The 17,562-nt window shown below is 46.9% G+C and overlaps 1 pseudogene; it reads left to right on the forward strand.

The window, feature by feature from the left end:
• Positions 1-7,918: 7,918 nt before the first annotated feature.
• LOC116914164 lies at positions 7,919-8,087 on the forward strand (annotated as a pseudogene).
• The last annotated feature ends 9,475 nt before the right edge of the window (positions 8,088-17,562 follow it).

Here is a 17,562-nt window from a genome sequence, read left to right on the forward strand (position 1 = left end):
GAGCAGGTAGATTACAGATGTGTAGGGCCAGGGGAGAATGGGAGATGAGACTTAGACAAGTTTTCCTAAATAAATGGGTGAGCACCAATGCTTTTGTGATTGCCCAACTATGAATACAACCATTGAGTTGTGAACTTTAAATGGCCAAACTGTATGGTATATTATTATGTCTCAAAAAAGAAAGAACTTAATGGTAGAGTTCTTCTCTTGAATGCATAAGGTTAGGTTCTGTTTCAACATATCACACACATACACACCTGCATGCACGTGCGCATGTGCACACACACAAATCAGAACAAGAGAGATATAAGAAACTTTCTTGTCTTGAAAGAGCGAACCCCAAAACGGGGAGCCGCGTCTCTCGCTCCGATCGCGGGGTGGGGTGCCCCCAGGAATCACGAGTAGCCGTCTTGATGTAACAGCAAGAGGTAGCTTTTAACTTGAGATCCCGGTCGACTCAGGGATCCTGAATTCACCTTCATCTCACACAGGAGACAGAGGAATCGACCCGAGCCCAAACTCGGGGGGTTTATATAGGGAGGTTAGAGGGTTTGGCAAGGTTACACACAATTGGCTAATTTCTGGCGCGGCTATAGGTGATTGGCTCATTTAAACATGGCAGTGAGATTACAGCACAGCAGGGAGAGTACGTATTGACTGGAGCGTACAGGATTTTTGGGAGCTAGGCGATCAGGGTTTGAAGGACATCTGGTTAAGGTGTGACTCTGAGTAAGCTGGGGGAGGTGCCTTTCTGCCAGATGGTTTGGGTTAGTCCTGATAACTCGGGCTGGTTCCTGCATTCCTTTTTCTTTATCTTTATGGTCTGTTAGTCCCTAACGGCAGGCAGGGGCTGCCTGGACTTGCTTTTTCACAGTGTTTAGTCCTGAGTCTGAATTTTCTTTTAACTTCATATTTTTAAACCTTAAATCTGTATAATTTTCCTTTCATTCCCCTCTTCTTCTACTAAGTAATTCTAATCTTAGAATTTTGACATCAAGTCTCGTATTTTGTCTCACCAGTTGTTCTAACTGACTGGTACTTTTTTCTCAGTACCATCAACCGCACAGCACCCACTCAATTTTTAACAAAAGCAATTAACCTGTTTGTCACGCAGGGTCCAAAAACTAAAACCAAGAAAATTATTAGTAATGGCCCAGCCATATAGCAGAGAGTAGGGTAGTCATCCAGGGAGACCGAGTGAACCAAGACGCAAACCAACCTTGTTGAGCGTCTCTATCTTTTTGTAGGAGTCTGGACCTATAGTCAGAAGCAGAAGCAAAACTAAGAAGGGTCCCATAAGGGAAAATACCAGAGTAGTCATCCAAGGAGATCTACCAAACCAGCTCTCAAACCTTCTCTGTCTGCCTTTTGTCTAACCTTTCTCTAAGTTTATTCATGGAGTCTTTAATTACTCCTGAATGGCAGTTCTGAATTCTCTATAAGCCTTGCATTGCAACAGCAGATGTCCTTGTGCTGCCCTTGCAGCACCTAGATAGCCTTAGCCCTAAGTAATTCTCAACTCCTTTTTTTTTTTTGTCAGTCTTACTAAGTCTTTAGCATCAGGATTCCAATCTGGACACTATCTAAACCTACACACCAAGGTCATGACTAGCTTTTAGAACTTCTAAACTTATACAGATTGTGATCCCTGAGGCACAGTCCCAAGAAGTATTAGGAGTACTAACATATGCAATGTTACATCATTTGTAATGGAAATCAAGCCTATCCCCACACCTATCTTGATAGAACCCAGGACAAACATGACTGAATTTCCTCTAGGTCCCAGCTCTCAGCCCCAACAGCTAGTACATGGCTGGTGAGGGCTGAGAATTGACGGCTGTCAGGGTGGTCAGCAGCACCAGGTACGGTTCTTTCCAGCAAGGCTCGAGTGTCTGGGCTCAGTGTAGCTGCAGTCTCCAACCTGGAACTGATGAGATGTCTTAGGGGTCTCCGGGGCATAGGCTGCTGTCAGCTGTGAGCAGATTTCTTTCTGTATCACCTGTAGGTCTTTTAGCCTGGCATACATATCATTATTACTATGACATGTTGGTTCAGTAACATCATCTAATACAGTCAGGGGAGCTGAGGCCCCACATAAGATCTCAAAGGGGGTAAGGCTTAATCTGGAAGGGGTATTTCTTGCTCTGAAGAGAGCAAGGAAGGAGTGCCACCAGTCTGTGCCAGTCTCCATGGCCAATTTGGTCATGGTCTCTTTTAGAGTTTTATTTATTTACTCTACCTGTCCTGAACTTTGAGGTCTGTAAATACAATGTAATTTCCAATCGACCTCTAAATACTTGGCCACACCCTGGCTTACCTTGGCAACGAAAGTAGGCCCGTTGTCTGACCAGATTACCTTGGGCACTCCAGACCTGGGGAAGATTTCTTCCAGTATCTTCTTGATGATTGCAGAGGCCGTCTCTCGTTTGGTGAGGAAAGCTTCTATCTATTCCTGAAAAAGTATCTACAAGCACTAGGAGATACTTGTGATTATATTTTCCTGGTTTTATCTCAGTGAAGTTCACTTGACTTTTCACTAAACTCTCTAGGTCTCTTTGCTCTGTTTGCTTGCTAAGCATTCACTGTATACTTTCTACTATCTCTCTGGCTAAAATCTTAAAGTCTATTACATACACCTTAACTATTTGGACAAACTTCTTATCTCCTAAATGAGTCCATTTCTGTATTTGGCAAAGTGAGTCTTTTTTTTTTTTTTTCATTTAAGCAATTTGGGCCTTTTCTTCTGTTGTACATTCTAAGTGAGGCCATCCCTTAGTCCAATCCCAGTTCCCAGTGGCTGTCTCTTGCAGGCCTGCAACCAGGATAGGCTCCTGCATAGCCATTTCCCAAGCCACTTTATCTGCTTTGTTACTGTCCAATGCCACTGAATCACTTCCCTCCTGGTATCCTGAGCAATGAATAGTACTCACAGTTGTTGGCTTCACCAGGACATCCAAAAGATGGCAAAGGCATCTGCGGCACTGATGTACTGGGGGGTTGAGGTTCAGCCATCCCAGATGACATCGTGTTGTCCACCATGGCAGCACCCACTTGTCTCTGACCTTCATTCATGAAGAGAACTGTTCCCGTCTGTGGACAAGGTCCTCGGCTTTCAGCAGGGGTCAATCAGCCAGTCGCAGAGGTCTTTCCTCCACCCATGGGCTTCTGCCAGTGCTTGACACTCGTGCTGTGGTGGCTCCAGGTCCGGACTGGGCAGCAAGGTGACCAGATTGCCCCCAACCGGTGGAGAATCTAGTCCATGGCAGCTGACCAGTGGTCCCATCTTTTGGGACACTCTATTCAAAGGCAAGACATCAGCCACTCTATCACAGTCACAGTTTAAGTCCTGGATTGGGTGATAATTGTTAGTGCCCGGCTGGCAGGAGTGATATGTTCCAAGCAGAACAGCGCTAAGCCATTCATCTCCCAGCATCAGGTACTGGTGCACTGAGACAGGTCTTAAGCTCCACATACACAGTCTGTAGATATGCATACACATGGCCTCACCCAGCCATTTCAGCCCACGCAAGCCATTTTGGAGAGCAATTTTCTCATGAGCAAGGGATAGGGGCAGTCAGGGATGACCATGAATTAGTGGGTGGGTTACCCGGCCCACGCCAAGGTCCACTGTTCTTCGGGCAGTCCATAAGTATTTTTCGTTGCCAGTAGCCCCTTGCACTCAAGGTCTTTGGATATTGGCCCACCGGGGGGCATAGGAGCACAGAGCATTGGGTCCCTGTATCCACACTTCCCTTCTATCTCTGTACATAGCCAGCACTCCAGGACCGAGAGGCTCTCCAGTGTCCCCTCTTGTTCTTTCTGGGGCAGTCCCTGACCCAGTGTCCTTTTTCTTTGCATTAGGCACACTGATCTTTAGCCAGGAATTCTCTTCTGTTGCCAGGTACTATCTTCCTAGGTTCCCTAACTACTGTGGCCAGTATATGTTCCTCTCTCGTCTTTTTATCTCTTTAGCTCTCTAACTTCCTCTTCTTTTGTCTCTTTTCTTCCCTAGCTTTCTGCTCTTTTTACCTCTTTTTTTTTTCAACCTTACTTTCTCTGTAACTTATACTAACTCTCAGCAACTTAACTTAACCCTTTAAATTTCTGTAACATTCTCTTCATATCTTTTCCTTATCTTAGCCAGATTGGTGGGGCATTTTCCAGCCCCTCAGAGACCCACCCTTGGAGCCTGGCGGCAGACCTGGCACTCCCTACCTTTAGGCGTATTGAAGTCAACAGGCAGAAGTGAAGGCCTTCCATCTGTGTCTGGAACATTCTTTCTGGTCTCCAGTAGGATTCCGTCTTTCCTCAGTGGTAAAGAAGACCTCTAACAGTTACTAACAAGCATCTCAAATGGGATGGTGAGAAAACAGGAGAATCTTGTGAAGAGGGCAAACAGCATTTAGTCACATAGCTAAACCAGGAGGCCTTCTTGGACCAAAAAGGCCATTGTACAACAAATAAGCACAAGCTTTGTCTATGAAACGGAAATGTGAGCAGAGAGGCAGCCAATCTGTTATCGACTATTTCTCTAGACTTAGATTTTCCCTCAAGGAGCATCTCTCTTCAGTGTCAGCTCCATCGCTTTGCCTCTCAAGAGAACCAGGCTCCAAATGACACTAGGCTTCTAGTAACAACTAATAACAAAAAGGATGGAGAGATGGTTAGAACCTGGGTGCTTGATGCCAGGTGGCTGATAAAAAGAAAAGAACCAGTTCACCTGGGGCTATCAGGACCTCAGTAGCAGCCCTTTTACCAAACTGTCTCACTGGGTTTAAAGGCCCATGGAAAAGAAAACATTAATCCTGACCTTGGCCACCGCCAAAGCCTGAATTCTAAATTTTGACTGGCAAAAACAAAACAAAATTCTTTACAGCTTGTTGTAGATTCTTTGAAACTATTTTAGGGGCTTCTCTGCCCCCCCCCACAACCTGGGGCATCTCTCCTTGGGGAGGAGGCTCAAGAGAGAAAGATAAAACTCCTGGCAGAAAACAATCTCTCTCAAGCAAATTATTTTCAACTTTTAACTTAAGCACCAACAGGACCAAGTAAAACTCTTTGATTTAACAAAGCAAACAGTTTTCATGATTTCAAACACAGTCGTCGGTCCAAGATTTTAAACACGGTCGTCAGTCCAAATTCAAACACGAAACAAAAAAGTCAAAAAGACACTGGACAATACCACAGAAAACAATCCAGACAAACAAGACCAAGACAAAGCATCCTATAACCAATTTTCACAGATGCCTGGTACCTTCAGTACCTGGCCCAAACTGCCGCTTAACCTTAGCTGCTTCTGGGATACCAAACACAGAAACAGAATACAGACAACAGACACTAACACATCTAAGCACACTTGTCCGTGCCTATACTTAAATAGGCAGCCGAACGCGACCTCCAAAGTCAAGTCACAGTCAGATCTTTTTGACTGCTAGTTGCCGGGTCCTCCCGACAAAGGCTGGCTCTCGGAACGTCTCTCACTCGTCCCAGAGCCAGGACCCGACAAAGGCTGGCTCTCGGAACGTCTCTCACACGTCCCAGAGCCTGCGGAGTCGGGGCGTCCCCCTTCCGCTTAGTTTGTAGTGGGTAGGAATACTCTTCTACCCGAAAGTGCACTCTTTGGGTGGGGAAACCTCTCCACCCTCATGCACTCTCAAGCTAGCCTTTACATTGGGTGGGGATACTCATTCACCCGCTTCGAGTAGAAAACCTTCTACTCCCAGGCCCCACGCCGGGTAGGAATACTTTCTTCCCCGGAGATGGGAAAACCTCTTCTACTCCCAGGCGTCTATACTGGGTAGGAATACTCTTATACCCGGGTGAACACTCCTTTACACTGGGTGGGGATACTCATCCACCCGCTTCGAGAGAAAACCTCTTCTACTCCCAGGCCCACGCCTGGTAGGAATACTTTTCTACCCCGAGAGTAAAAACCTCTTCTACTCCCAGGCGCCTGTGCACGGTGAAAAAATGCAAAACCGTAACACGCAACTCACATCCACATGCATACACACACACACTCAGCGGCCGCTTTTAGCACTCACACTAACGTACCTCCAAGGGGCATTGGGTTCGGGGGTCACACTCCATCCCGGACGAGCCCCCAAATGAAAGAGCGAACCCCAAAACGGGGAGCCGTGGTCTCTCGCTCCGATCGCGGGGTGGGGTGCCCCAGGAATCACGAGTAGCCGCCTTGATGTAACAGCAAGAGGTAGCTTTTATTAACTAGGATCCCTGGTCGACTAGGGATCCTGGTCACTCGTGATCTCACACAGGAGACAGAGGAATCGACCCCGAGCTTCCAAACTCGGGGTTTATATAGGGAGGTTAGGGGTTTGGCGAGGTTACACACAATTGGCTAATTTCTGCGGCTATAGGTGATTGGCTCATTTAAACATGGCAGTGAGATTACAGCACAGCAGGAGAGTACGATTGACTGGAGCGTGCAGGATTTTAGGGAGCTAGGGGCGATCAGGGTTTGAAGGACATCTGGTTAAGGTGTGACTCTGAGTAAGCTGGGGGAGGTGCCCTTCTGCCAGATGGTTTGGGTTAGTCCTGATAACTCGGGCTGGTTCCTGCATTCCTTTTCTTTATCTTTATGGTCTGTTAGTCCTAACGGCAGGGCGGGGCTGCCTGGACTTGCTTTTCACAGTGTTTAGTCCTGAGTCTGAATTTTCTTTTAACTTCATATTTTTAAACCTTAAATCTGTATAATTTTCCTTTCAGTCTCAAATCATAATTCTCCCAGCATTTAAAGGGCATAGTAATTTTTTTTTTCTTCTCGGAGCTGGGGACCGAACCCAAGGCCTTGCGCTTGCCAGGCAAGCGCTCTACCGCTGAGCTAAATCCCCAACCCCAAGGGCATAGTAATTAAGTTAGCCTCTGGTGCAACTGCCCCAGTGCCATTAGCCATTTTCTGTAGAATCATGGTCTTGGGCTGTGCGGTGGCTTAAATAAGAACAGTCCTTGCGTGCTCATACATTTGAATACTTGGTCTCCAGTTGGTGGGACTGTTAGGAAAGGATTAGATGTGGCCATGTTGGGGAAAGGCTTTGAGGGATTTGGTTTTGAGGTTTCAAAAGCCCACACCATTCCCAGCCAGTGCTCTCTCTTTCTCTGCCTCATGCTCATGGAGCAAGATGTAAGTTCTCAGCTGTTTGTTCTAGCGCCCTGCCTGCCTGCCTGCCTGCCTGCCTGCCTGTTGCCATGCTCTCTGCCTTGGTGGTCATCGGCTCACCCTTTGAAAACTGTAAGCTCCATTAAGTGCTTCCTTCTCTAAGTTGCCCACATAGGTGCTGGGAAACGAGTCCTCTGTAGCAAGTGCTACCAACTCTTGAGCCATTTCTCCAGCCTCAAGGTAGTCAAGGTTTGTACCCCAGTGAACACAGCCTCATACGGGTACTGCAGTGGTTAAGAATGGGGAGATGCGAGAGGTTGGAGAAGTCACAAGATTCCTCCGTATAAGACTGACATCATGTAACATGCTAACCTCTCTCTAAGACATGTTCCTGTGGAGTGATTGAAGGGTTATTTGTAATGCAAAAATTAAATTATGACAGCATTGCCCACAACATTCAAAATCAAGCATTAGATGAATGTGGTAACTCCCAGTACTTGGGAGGTAGAGACCAGAGGTTAAGTTTAACGTCATCCTCAGCTACATAGCCAGCCTGGGCTACATGAGACCATGCCTTCAGAGAGAGAGAGAGAGAGAGAGAGAGAGAGAGAGAGAGAGAGAGAGAGAGAGAGAGAGAGAGAGAGAGAGAGAACAACCACCATTACAACAACAACAATAAACCCACTAAAAATGTCCACAACCCTGTAATTTAATTTTTTCCCTTGTTGAATCAGTTACCCCTTGTTTTACCCCTTCAGACATAATGGGTAGGGCAGCATGATATTTAAATTAAAAAAGTTTAGCTTTGCGCAGTGGCAATATCGTAGCCAATGAGGTTTATCCGAGGCGCGATTATTGCTAATTGAAAAAAGTTTTAAGGAAGTCATGATTGATGTGAATGAAGCTGGGGACATTGCCACCTTGACGAGGACAATGGTATTTAGAACCACTTAGGAGACCCAGCTTTGGGTATATGTGTGAGGATTAACCAGAAAAATTGAACCCAGGAGGATGCAGTGACACAGTTCCATGGGCTGGGCTCTGGACTTGCTAAGAAGAAAAGGGAGCACTCATCTCTCCTCTTGCAGACCACTGATGTACTCATGCTCCTGTCAGTGTGCTTTCCCACCGTAATGGACCACACGCACCCTCAAGCTGTGAGCAAAAATAATCTCTTTTTTCCTTAACTTGCTTATGCTGCAGTAACGAGAAGATTAACGAACCAGAGACATCTTTTTTTAATAAATAACTTTCTTTTTAAAAATATTTATTTACCTAATGAATATGAGCACACTGTAGCTGTCTTCAGACACATCAGAAGAGGGCATCAGATCCCATTACAGATGGTTGTGAGCCACCATGTGGTTGCTGGGAATTGAACTCAGGACCTCTGGAAGAGCAGTCAGTGCTCTTAATCACTGAGCCATTTCTCCAGCCCCCCAGAGACATCTTGAAAACCAATAAAATGTTTACCTTTCAAATTTGGCATTATAGAAACTGGAGAGATGGCTCAGCAGTAAGAGCGCTTAACAGTTCTTGCAGAAGTCCTAGGATCCACTCTCAAGGTAGCTCAGAACCATCTGCAACCCCAGCTAGAGAATCCTAAACCCTCCTCTGTCCTCCACGGACAGCAGGCACATGCACTGGCACACATACATACATGCAGGCAAACACTCATACGTGTTAAAATAAAAGTAAATGTTAAAAAAAAATAACTCTGGGGGCTGGAGAGATGGCTCAGAGGTTAAGAGCACCAGCTGCTCTTTCAAAGGTCCTGAGTTCAATTCCCAGCAACCATATGGTGGCTCACAACCATCTGTATTGGGATCCAATGCCCTCTTCTGGTGTGCAAGTGTACATGCAGGCAGAACTCTATACATAATAAATAAATCTTAAAAAAAAAAAACAAAACCCTGTTGAGCACACCATAGTTGACCCATTGTTACTTCTGCATCGATTCCTCTGTTAAACCGCGTTATTGTTCTGCTTGGATCTCAGAAACCAGAGGTCAAGGAAGCATGTTTAATCTGCCCACACAACACCTCAGTGCCCCTGGCGATGCCATGAACCTGGTGTTTACCCAGGAAGGTCTGAGGCTATTTGTTGCCCTGGTAACAGAGGAGGTTAAACCGATAAATGGAAGTAGGACAGTGAAAACATGAAAACGGTCAGACCGAACTTCCTGAGAACAACAACACTGCCTTAGAGCCTCTTGAGTGATGTCCGCAGCATTGGCGACAGAAAGAATGCACTCCAGAGGCTCAGGGAACTGGCGCAGGTGGGAGCCTTGACACCTCTGCTGAGCGGTGGATAAGGGGGGCGGGGGTGGGGGAGCTGCCTGCTCCCTGGGCGATGCCGCCTTCCGGAGCTTGGTACGGAAATCCTTCATCTGGGATTCTGGCTAGAGTCTGACGTCATTCCTCAAGAGGATCCACCTTATCGCTTATAGCTGATAGTGAGTTTTCCCCCCTCTTCTTTTTCATTAAAAATGCTTTTGGGGAGTAGTGGAGCACACCTTTAGTCCGGCACTCAGGAGGCAGAGGCAGGTAGATCTCTGAGTTTGAGGCCATCCTGGTCTACGGAGCAAGTTCCAGGACAGCCTGGGCTACACAGAGAAACCCTGTCTCAAAACAAACAAACAAAACTTCTTCTTCTTTTTTTTTAAAGATCTATTTATTTTATGTATATGAGTACACTGTCGCTGTCTTCAGACACACCAGAAAAGGTCATCAGGTCCCATTACAGATGGTTGTGAGCCACCATGTGGTTGCTGGGAATTGAACTCAGGACCTCGGGAAGAGCAGTCAGTGCTCCCCCCCCCCCATTCACCTTTTCTTTTGAGAACAGGTGTCGTGATTGCTTCTCGGCCTATACGTATGAAAAAGAAGGGGCCCTACTGAGGTCCACAGATCAGGATTTGACCAGGCAGTGCCTACCTAGCTCAGGATTTGAACTCATGACCCTCCTGCTTCACCTCCCAAGTGATTGAGATCCAAGGCCTGCACCGCCAGCCCGGCAGAACTCGCCATCTTAACTAGTGTTAGGCGTACAGTTTAGTGGCATTGAGAATGTGTGTCATTGCTTAGAGATAGGATTTCCCATGGAACTGGAAGGTCATGGTTTCGGCAAGCCTGGTGGGTCAGTAAAGTCTCAGGATCTGCCGGTGCGTAGAGCCTAATGCTGAGGCCACCTCCCTGCCCATGCCAACCTACCTTCTTCTGTCTCTATGAATTTGACTTTTAAAAGTGACAGGATTTCTCTGAGTATCCATGGCTGTCCTGGAACTCACTCTGTAGGTCAGGCTGGCCTTGAACTCAGAGATCCACCTACCTCTGCCTTCTGAGTGCTGGGCTTAAGGGTGTGCACTAACTTTTTTAAAAAAAATATTTTTGAGGGGCTGGAGAGATGGCTCAGTGGTTAGGAGCACTGACTGCCCTTCCAGAGGTCCTGAGTTCAATTCCCAGCAACCACATGGTGGCTCACAACCATCTGTAATGGGGTCCGATGACCTCTTCTGGTGTGTCTGAAGACAGCTACAGTGCACTCATGTCCATAAAGTAAATAAATCTTTAAAAATAATTTTGAACTATACTTGACTCCTTGTGTGTGCACTTTGCAAAGTTTCAACGTCAACAGCTTCAGTGCAGACACAGACTGTCCGTTCCAGAGGCGACTTAGAACTCATCTCAAGTGCGATCAGACTTTGGAAAGTCAGCTTGTACACTACCAAAGCAGGAGCTTCCCCTATGCAAATGACTCTCGTCCACTGCCCAGCCTCCCTGCTGACCCTCAACAGCGAGGTCCACACAGCCCTTGGGCTAGAGGTGGCTCCCGACAGGCGCTGGGTGCTTGTGCTGGTGGCCCCGATGAGTCAATTTTTTTTTTTTTTTAGTTCTTTTTTTTCCGGAGCTGGGGACCGAACCCAGGGCCTTGCGCTTCCTAGGCAAGCGCTCTACCACTGAGCTAAATCCCCAACCCCGATGAGTCAATTTTTAATTCAAGTAATAAGGGCATGTTCTTTTGGAGATGCTTCACAGGAATCCTAAAACGTGCTAAGTCGCCAGACGGTTAACCGTATGAAATATGCGAGGACGCCGCCCGTTCTGTGCCTCCCTCATCCTGCTCGACAGCCCTGCCTCTGAGGTGCGTTTCTCTGCATCCGTCTGCTCGCTGAGGGGAAGGCAGCATGAAGAGGCTGCCCGCACATCGGGCCCGAGCTTAACATCCACGGAGAAGTGGCTCACGGGCATGGGCTGGTTGAGGTCGTCTTCTAGAAAGACCTGTCGGGTCGTTCACTGAAGGGCAGGTGCGCACATGTCCGCTGTCCCTCATTCACAGGCTGGGAGGGAGCAGCTCTTCCTCTGATAAAATCTTATCACTTTAAAACCTAGATCCGATTTTTACTTCCACGATAAATCTCACATATGGTGTCCTTTAATAATTTTACGAATTTTCAGGAGGAAACACATGCGCTCGCAACGATTCTATGCAGATTGATGCAAAGGGATGATCTTGTGTAAAAACATCTCGCAGCCAGAGCGAGCGTGATGGGAGGAATCTGTGTTAGATGAAGACATATGAAGACATTTACGCACAGTAAAAACCGTATCTGTTTTTCACAAATTCAACGAGATATCTGCATTTAAGATACCACAAGATAGGGCCGAGGAAATGGCTCAGTGGTTAAAAAGCTCTGGCTGCTCCTCTGGAAGACTCAGGTTCAATTCCCCAGCTCCCACATGGCAGCTCACAATCCTCTGTAACTCCAGTTCCAGGGGACCTAATGCCCCTTTTGGACTTTGCAGGCACCAGGCACTCACAGGGCATACTGACATCCATGCAGGCAAGAACTTATACACATTAAAAAAAGATGGCACAATATTGACAGAGTCCCCTGGTCTTCTCAATGGAAATGACTCTCATCAAGAGTGATCAGCAAACACATCTCTGTGCTTCAGTAAACGAGGGGCACGTCCAGTGCAGGGCTGCAGAGCGGCAGCTCGCCGCCGGGAGTGGTCAAGGGCAGCCGGCCGGGGCCTCAGTGGAGCTCTGAGAGCAAATTTCTCACATGTCAGCAAAGCAAAACCAGCCGTTCCTGAGTCAGAACAAAGGGAACACAGAGAACCACTGTGTTCTCTGGAGCAATCTGCCAGTGAGGAGGGGCTGGGCTAGGGGGAGAAATGTATTTTATGCATCACCAAATTACAGATCTGAAGTGTGTGTGTGTGTGTGTGTGTGTGTGTGTGTGTGTGTGTGTAGGTAAACATTATAACACATAGAAAAAAAAAAACAACTAAAAAAGCCCAGGGTTTACTAACAGGACACACAGTTTCTAAGGATTTAACTGTGAACCTGACCCTCTGGAAAGTAACATCTCCACAGTTACATAGTATGTAAGGAAGGGAGGGGCTAGGGATGGTCCCCAGTGGTAGAGCCCTCGATTGCCTAGCATGTATGAGAGCCTAGATTTGATATCCAGGCCTGGGAAGAGTGGGGTGTGAGGGGGAGAACAGGGAGACAGAGGTTCAACAATAAGCAGCTATAAAATTAGTAATTTAAAGCTACTTAGATAAATCACATTATAATAAATAATCGTGACTATAAAAAGCAGAATGAGGAGTGAGGAAAAATAGGAAAAATCCTCATCAGGAAAAAAACGTTCCTCCTATTTAGCATGGTGGTTCCCTAACCCTTACCTTCACCCAGCACTCCAGGGGCTGAGGCAGGAGGATGACTCCAGTTCAAGTTTCAGGCTAGCCAAGCCTATATATCAAGATTCTGTCATATAGTAACAAACGAAGACACCGAAAAGCTAATGGCAAGTGAAAGGACTAAACAGAATTCTCAGTGCTGGCCGGCCAAGCGAGCATGGGGACGTGAGTTCTGATCCCCAGCTCCCATGTAGAAATCTGTGCAGCTGGAGCTGCAATCTCAATACTAGAGAACCTGGGGGAGAAAAGATGGCGCTCTGCCGCCTCTTGGACAGTCGGCCCTTCCCAGTGATCAACTGTAAGCCAAATAAACCCCTCCGTCCCTGTGCCGTTTTTGGTCAGTGTTTTATCCAGCAGCAGAGAAGCCATTGACATGAGAGGAAAAAATAATTGCATAATCTATACGATGGAATTTTTCTCTCATGTTGATGGGCACTGGAATAATTTCGAGGTTTTTTTTTTTTTTTTTTTAGAGAATTAAAGGTGCGTGAGAGGGGGTGCACCGCTGATGGCTCAGCAGTTAAGAGCACTGACTGCTCTTCCAGAGGTTCTGAGTTCAATTCCCAGCAACCACACGGTGACTCACAACCATCTGTAATGGGATCTGATGCCCTCTTGTGGTGTGTCTGAAGAGAGACACAGTGTACTCTCATACATTAAATAATAAATAATTAAGTAAATGAACAAATAAATAAATAAATCTGAAGCGGGGAGAGAAAGAAAGGCTACCTTGATCATTTTTTTTTTAAGGTTTATTTATTTTATGTGTACACTGTAGCTGTCCTCAGACACACCAGAAGAGGGCACCAGATCCCATTACAGATGGTTGTGAACCACCATGTGGTTGCTAGGAATTGAACTCATGACCTCTGGAAGAGCAGTCAGTGCTCTTAACCGCTGAGCCGTCTCTCCAGCCCTTGATCATTCTTAGATGTCTTTTTGTGTATGTTTCTATTGAGAAAATTTCTTAACTTCTGAATAATCAGGGTAAGAAGTGGCACTATTTATAAGCTCAGAAACATCACTAGATCATGGTAGAACTGCAAATTTACTTCCTTTTTTTTTTTTTTTTTTTTTTAGATGAGTTTTGTAGCACAGGCGGTAATCCCAGTTTTCAGAAGGTTGAGGCCGAAGGACCACAAGTTCAAGGCCTGACCGGGCTATACAGTGAGATCCAGGGCAGCCTGGGCAACCTAATGAGACCTTGTCGCTAAATAAAAAGTAAAAAGAGAACTGAGAACACTGGTCGAAGGCAAGTCACTTTACCTGGCATGTGTGAGACCCCTGTTTCCATCCCCGGGCAGTTCGAGGAAAGACGACCACCAGAGAGTGTGTGACTAACAGGTCACCAATGTGAGCCCCAGCTGCCCACCATCACTCAGGAGCAGGTGGCCTTGCGCCGAAACTGATCTCGCACGCTTCGTGAGGTTTTCCAAAGCGGAGTGAAATAGTGCATGCGCAGTCCTCCCGAATCGCTCAACACACACACACACACACACACACACACACACACACACACACACACACACACACACACACACACACACACAGGAGCTAAATATATCAGTTGTTAAAATGACCGCAGTGCGGGGTTGGGGATTTAGCTTAGTGGTAGAGCGCTTGCCTAGGAAGCGCAAGGCCCTGGGTTCGGTCCCCAGCTCCAAAAAAAAGAACCAAAAAAAAAAAAAAATGACTGCAGTGCACCACCATGCAACAAAAGCCCAGCAATGCAGTATCCGTACCCCATCTCCCAGGGCAGAAGCAATTTGTCCTAACTCAAGAGCGAGATTCCAATTTGGGTCTGCCTTGAACTTAGCCCTGACCCACAAGATGGCTTGACTTCGTCTTTCATGGAGTCTATGACTTAATCCCTACAGCGATCCTATTGGATGCTCTCTGAGAAAAGTAACAAAGAAGCTCTGAGGGAACGCCAGGTCCAGGTAACCAAACAGAAGAGAAAGTGGCACATGGCGAGGTCTCAGAGAAACTCAACTGTGGTTTTGCTTCTGTATTGTTTAATTTTTAGGCAGAGTCTCGCTGTATAACCTCAGTCTACATGGCCTGGAACTTGATGTGTAGACCACATTGTCCAGATCCTTCAGTCTGTTCGCCCCAGGGTGCAGGCACCTGAGTTCAAATCTATAACATAGCCATGCCTGGCTTTTTAGGTGGGTGCCAGGGATTCGAACTCAGTCCCTGCCAGGGAAGCTCTTCTACCCACTGAGCCATCTTCCTCACCCCTTATTGAAGACTTTTAATAAAGAAACGCTTTACATGAAGTTTGCTGATCTGTTTACCTTTCTTTTTTTTCTTTCTTAGGGGTGTTGGGGACAAAAGCTAGACAGATAGAGAAATGTTCTATTTCATCAAAAGGCCTGGCATTCTTGTGACAAGGTCCTACTTAGATATGCAGCCCACACTGGCCTTGGACCATTGATCTCTCTGCCTCTGCCACTGGGATGCTGGGAATAGGGTGCTCACTACCCTAGCAACAAAAGGTTGTTTATAAACATTCAGGTAGAGCGAAGACACACTCGGAAGGTCCAAAGCAGGAAACAGCAGGAGCGAACCTACCTATGGAGCAGCCAGGGGTGTGTGTGTGTGTGTGTGTGTGTGTGTGTGTGTGTGTGTGTGTGTGTGTGTGGCCTGTGCAATGCAGAGAAAACCTGTCAGGGAGGGTTGTTTAATGGGAATGAGTCCCGCCCTTTGGTGGAGAGACTTGAATCACTTTTGATGACCTAGCAGGAAAGGACAGGGAGACACATTCCTTAGTTGAAGAACCCTGCTATTAAGGTCTTAGTCTACCATATCCAGATGGCTTTCTGAGCTCAGCACAGAATGGAGGACTCCCTTTCTCAGTGAGGCTTGGTTTTCCCTGCTGGACCTTGTTTAGAGAGTGTCTCTGAGCGCAGATGTCTGACCTTAGCTGGAGGATGACTCTGCACAGAGCTTCCTGCAAGTGTAGCATGACTCAGCAGATGAGTCTCTCTCTCTCTCTCTCTCTCTCTCTCTCACCCCCCCCCCCCGTATGATAATTAGGTACTGTGTTATGACCAATCAACCCTTACCACCCATAACCCCAAAAGCCCTTATGTACTGTACCCCTGACATAATAAAGTAGAACTATCTCACAGAAGCTGACTCCCGCAAGTCCTTCCGTCAAAGTCACGGTTGTCCAAAACTTCTTGGACCCCAGTGGCCAACGAAAGGAAAGGGAGACCAGCATTCCTTGGTCTCTCTGTCGTGCTCTCTGTCTCTGAGTTGTGAAGGAGCTAGGGCTTGGGTAAGGAACATAGACCACCATGCCTCTCTGGGTAGTTGGCAATATGGGTGGGGCAATAGGATGCACCCACCGGCCATTGGACTTTTAAACCTGTATCTGGTAGATGTGGAAAGAGGCTCAGAGGTCCAGCTACTCCTCAAGGCCATAGGTGTGCTTGAGATTTAAAGCTAGGATTAGGTTAGGTTAGTGTTTTTGTGGTGTTGGGGTAGGACTCAGGACCTCATGTATGCAAGGTTACCATTCCACTATCGCCAGCCCAGTTTGGGGACTCCTGGTTGATGGTGACTTTATAAACAGTGCTGATGTTGGAGTTCTGCATCCTGAGATCTGCCTATGATTGGTCTGGTTTGAAAAGTTCCCCAGAAGATTCTAGATGGTAAAGCACAGTTGTTTGGAAATATGGTTTGTTTGCTCTCTGTGGTGGTTTAAGTAAGATTGGAACCCCGCAGGCTCATGAATTTGAATTAGTCAGCAGGGAGTGGCACTGTTTGAGAGGACCGGAAGTGTTAGAAGCAAGGCCTTGCTGTCACTAGGGGTGGGCTTCAAGGTTTTAAAAGCCCCCACCAATCTCTCTCTCTCTCTCTCTCTCTCTCTCTCTCTCTCTCTCTCTCTCTCTCTCTCTCTCTCTATTTTTCTCTGCCTTCAGATCAGATAGTTCTCAATTACTGCTCCAGTACCTGCCTGTTGGCCACCATGCTCCCCGCCATGATGATAATAGACTAAACCTCTGAAACTGTAAGCAAGCCCCCAGTTAAACGGTTCCTTTTATAAGAGTTGCTTTGGTTATGGTGTCTCTTCACAGTATCGATGCTAAACTTATTATAATGCAAGCTGTCAGGGGCATCTAGCTGGTGACAGAGCAGACACGATTTGAGCGCAACAGGGGAAACCCCAGGCTTTCTCCTTTGGGTTCTTAGTCTTGTTAATAAAAGAACTTAAAACAGACTCAGGGGAAACGCACAGACGGTTTCCTCAGAGTGCAAGGAATAAAAGCAGTGTAGACAGGCCGCAAAGCCTTTTGAGCTAGGCCAGCATGTTCAGCACGGGAGGTTAGCAAGCAGCCACATAGTGAAGGGGGTGGTGGAGGTGGGGGCTGGGGAAGGTGGCTTCAGAGAAAGAAAAGGAAAGCCCAAAGTTCCCCAGAGAACATAATCTTGGGCTCTGGCCAGCATCCAACAAAGATAGGAGTGCCATCTCTGAAGCAGGCAGAGCCTCTCTCGTGGAGGGAACACCTTGTCCATGAAGCCCCCTCCCTAGCTTCTGGCGAAGTGTGATTCAGTGTGTTAGAGAAGGCTCACAGCTCTAAGGAATGTCACACAATTGCTGATAACTGGGGGGAAACCTGAAAACCTAAGCAGGCCCTTTAGCTTTGCTCGCTGGTTTGGGGCCCACATAGCTGAGTGATCGTTTAGCTCCGCCCCAGTCAGCAATTTGGACTGAACATTACATTT

Source organism: Rattus rattus, chromosome 12 (genome assembly GCF_011064425.1).
Source record: "Rattus rattus isolate New Zealand chromosome 12, Rrattus_CSIRO_v1, whole genome shotgun sequence".
Classification (NCBI taxonomy): Eukaryota; Metazoa; Chordata; class Mammalia; order Rodentia; family Muridae; genus Rattus; species Rattus rattus.